The 4431-nt window shown below is 45.4% G+C and overlaps 1 non-coding gene across 1 annotated transcript; it reads right to left on the bottom strand.

Moving 5' to 3' along the window:
* Nucleotides 1-2102: 2102 nt before the first annotated feature.
* Trnaa-cgc lies at nucleotides 2103-2175 on the bottom strand. The gene has a single exon. It is a non-coding gene; the product is annotated as a tRNA-Ala (tRNA).
* Between the last annotated feature and the right edge of the window lie 2256 nt (nucleotides 2176-4431).

The raw sequence follows: 4431 nt of genomic DNA on the forward strand, positions 1-4431 counted from the left end.
CTGAAATGGAAAGAAGATCCCATACAGCTGGGACTGCACAGCTGCCACACTGTGTAGAGGTTACAGAACAACCTCCTCCCTACAGAATTCATTCATGAACTTTGACCACGCCAGGTCGATTTGAAAATACCTTATGAAGTCTTTTTAAAACCTGTCTCAGTTCTTCCTTCTGATTAGCTGAAATTTTATCGATTTCCTGCAATTTAGCTTCTATTTTGTCCAAAATAATTGCTTCTTCTTCTTCTGTGTTTAGCTTACTTGTACTAAGATTAACACCTTCGTCCCAGTATCTCCTATTTTTCAGAACTCGTATAGGCAGCTCCCAAGTTTCATCATTAGTTACTTCATGTTTATCAATAAAAGGTACCGTAATAACTCCGGTTATCTGCAAGACCATTTTTAACTGGCATCTTTAAAAGTCAACAACACTCTGATATTTCGACAAGGATCTATGCCAATTAAAACCTCATTACTGAGATTGTTTACAATTAAGCATGGATGATCAATTAAATTACCATTAATGTTAAAGGGCAGCAAAGCTTCTTGCTTTACCGTTTTTGACACCTTGCCCGTAGCACCAATTATTCTTAGTCCTGATACCCTCATTACTGTAAGCTCGTCTTTACCAGGTAACGCATCAAAGAAGGACTGAGATATCGCACTCACCTCAATTCCACTGTCTAAGAGACAACGTACATTGATACCCAACATATTCACTATTATTATTATTATTATTATTATTATTATAGGGTGATTTGGTTTCTGTATTTATCCCCTGGTGATTTCCAAGTGTAGAGCCTCCTCTTATGGTTCTTGAACCATGTGTTTGCCGCTATCAGCTGCCATTCCCTGCAGAAGTCAATTAACCATTCACCTCTGTCATTTCTCTTTCCAAGACCATGACTGCCTGCTATGTTTCACTCTTTCCCTTCTCCCACAATGGCGTTCCAGTCTCCCATTACTATTTTGCAGCATTTTTTATTTTCGTCCATTATTCTCTCTATTACATTGTACGTTTCCTCTACAATTTAGTCATCATGTTCTGAAGTTGGCATATACACCTGGACAATCAGTAAATCTTTTTGTGCTCCTTTCAGCCTTACACCAATAACCCGGTCATTTGCATAGTCTACATATTCCACACATTTAGCCAATTCCTTTGTCATAATCATTCCTACTCCATTAATTCCTTTTACTTCTCCTCCTGAGTAGTAGAATACATATTCATCTGACTGCAACTCTCCATGTCCATTCCATTGACATTCCGGGTACCAATTCTCGTTTTGATTTTACCTCCAGACACTGATTTAACATGAGAGGAAACCATTTTTTGTGCATAAAATGGAGACTGCATTATGCAGGGAAGAAAATCTGCAGTGGTATTCCGTTGCCTGCCGCAGTTCTGGAGGCCGCCCCTAACATGGGATACAGACGCCTTTTGCAGCCGCCCGCTCTGGGTCAGACGCTGCATGAGAAGTATAGGTTGGAAAATGAAAGACCCCTAGCCTTCGAAACCTAATAGCGTCAGGGTCGGAAAAGAACAAGAGCTGGCCGAGGGTGGCCAGATAGGATAGATAAAAGTGAGGAGCCTGGCATAAGTAAGTGGAAGCAATGCCAGTACTCAGCTCGGGGCCCCTGGTCGCCAGCCACGTTTCACTAGGTGTGACTCTCTGTGCATTTACATTATCGCAAATAATATAGGGTACGAGGGTGAAAGAAATACTTTACTGAAACTTACTGGCAGATTAGATATGTGTGCCGGACCGAGAATCGAACTTGGGGCCTTTGCCTTTCGCGGGCAAGTGCTCTACCAACTCGGCCACCCAAGCACGACCCGTCCTCACAGCTTCAGTTCTGCCAGTACCTCGTATCTTACCTTCCATACTTCACAGAAGTTCTTCTGTGAACCTTTCAGAACTAGCACTCCCGGTGGTGGTGGTGGTTAGTGTTTAACGTCCCGTCAACAACGAGGTCATTAGAGACAGAGCGCAAGCTCGGGTTAGGGAAGGATTGGGAAGGAAATCGGCGGTGCCCTTTCAAAGGAACCATCCCGGCATTTGTCTGAAACGATTTAGGGAAATCGCGGAAAACCTAAATCAGGATGGCTGGAGACGGGATTGAACCGTCGTCCTCCCGAATGCGAGTCCAGTGTGCTAACCACTGCACCACCTCGCTTGTTAGCACTCCTGGAAGAAAGGATACTGCGGAGACATGTCTTAGCAACAGCCTGGGGAATGTTTCCAGAATGATATTTTCAATCTGCAGAAACAAGTTTTTATAAAATGGATTAATGTGTTTAAATGACCTTTATCAAACCCCGAATGTCATCCTGAACGTGGAGAGTCACTACATCTACATCTACATCTACATGGATACTCTGCAAATCACATTTAAGTGCCTGGCAGAAGGTTCATCGAACCACTGTCACAATTCTCTATTATTCCTATCTCGTACAGCGCGTGGCAAGAACGAACATATATATCCTTCCAAACGAGTTCTGATTTCCCTTATTTTATCATGGTGTTCGTTTCTCCCCATCTAGGTCGGCGTCAACAAAATATTTTCGCTTTCAGAAGAGAAAGTTGGTGACTGGAATTTCGTGAGAAGATTGCTACGCGACGAAGACCCCTTTGTTTTAATGATGTCCATCCTAAATCCTGTATCATTTCAGTGACGTTCTCTCCCCTATTTCGCGTTAGTACAAAAAATGCTGCTCTTCTTTGAACTTTTTTATGTACTCCGTCAGTCCTATCTGGTAAGGAACCCACACCTCACAGCAGTAGTCTAAAAGAGGATGGACAAGCGTAGTGTAGGCAGATCTGTTACATTTTCTAAGTGTCCTGCCAATAAAACGCAGTCTTTGGTTAGCCTTGCCCATAACGTTTTCTATGTGTTCTTTCCAGTTTAAGTTGTTTGTAATTGTAATTCCTAGGAACTTAGTTGAATTTAGTGCCTTTAGATTTGACTGATTTATCGTGTAACCGAAGTTTAACGAATTCCTTTTAGCACTCATCTGCATGACCTCACACTTTTCGTTATTTAGGGTGAACTGTCAATTTATGCACCATTCAAATATCTTTTCTAAATCGTTTTGCAATTTGTTTTGACCCTCTGATGACTTTGCTAGTCGATAAACGACTGCGTCATCTGCAATGTTCATTTAGGATATCTGCCACCGATTCTGTATCGCGTAGCCGTGGTTTTCCTCTTTGGTCGCTTTTCGGCTATTTAAGCACACCACGCTGTGGGGAGAGGTGTCATCTCCTCCAGTTGGCTGATGACACCGCCTTCCTAGCCCTTTATCCTAACCTTCAACGGTCCCAACGTACCCTCCAAATTAACCAATTCACTGCTTGGTGCAACCAGTGGTTCCTCTGTATCAACCCCTCCAAGACACAGGCAATCATCATAGGTCGAACCACCCGCTATTTCCATCTCCATGATCTCTACCTCACAATTTATGGCGATCCTATCCACCTCACTCCTACCCTCAAATACCTTGGCCTCACCCTCGACCGCCACCTCACCTGGACTCCCCATCTCCTTACCATCCAACATAAAGCTCGCAACAGACTCCGCCTCCTGAAACTACTTTTTCGGCTGGCCATGGGGTCTGCATCCTTCCACCATCCTTCACACGTACAAATCCTTGATCCACCCCATCCTCTGTTACGCCAGCGTGGCTCGGATTTCCGCCCCTCCCAGGTTCTATAAGACCTTCCTAATCCTCGAACACCGTGCGCTCCACCTTGCCTTCTGCATCGGCCTTCCCTCCCCCATGCACATCCTCTACGACCTCATCCCCTTCCCTCACATTCTCCTTTTCCTTGAACACATCTGCACACTATATATTGTCCGCCACATTGATCCCCCTCACCCCCTCGTGTCTCGCTTCTGCTCAAACCCTAGCCTGTTGCTGTGACTTTACCGCTGTGTCTCACCCTCTGTCCATCACCACACCCTCTGCCTCCTTTCCCAACACAACTTCAACCATCTACCCCTCCTGGATGATGAGCTTCGCCCTGACATGTACCCTTCCTACCAACTCTAACCTCATCATCCTTCTGCCTCCTCGTCAGGGCTCCCTCTTCTCCCCCTCGCTTCTCATGTCTTTCCCCTCCTACTCCCCCTCCATCTCTTGTGCTCCCCTTCAGTGTCTCTGCACTCCCTCCTGCCTTGTCTTCCCTCTTCATCTCCTGCCCCACCTGTTTCCTGCCTCTTGGTGTAGCCGCTGACACCCCTACTCTTTTCATCCCGCCGCCTCCCCTGCTGCCCCTTGCTCTCCCCTCCTTTTCCATCCTCTCTGGCCTCTCCCTCGGCAGGTCCCACCTGTCAGTTTTATTCTTTATCGTATGTGCTCCAAGTGGGTTTAAAGTGTGTTGTTCCGGAGTGCTTTTAACACTGTGGCTGACATTTAACCTGTTCATTTAC

Source organism: Schistocerca piceifrons, chromosome 2 (assembly GCF_021461385.2).
Source record: "Schistocerca piceifrons isolate TAMUIC-IGC-003096 chromosome 2, iqSchPice1.1, whole genome shotgun sequence".
NCBI lineage: Eukaryota > Metazoa > Arthropoda > Insecta > Orthoptera > Acrididae > Schistocerca > Schistocerca piceifrons.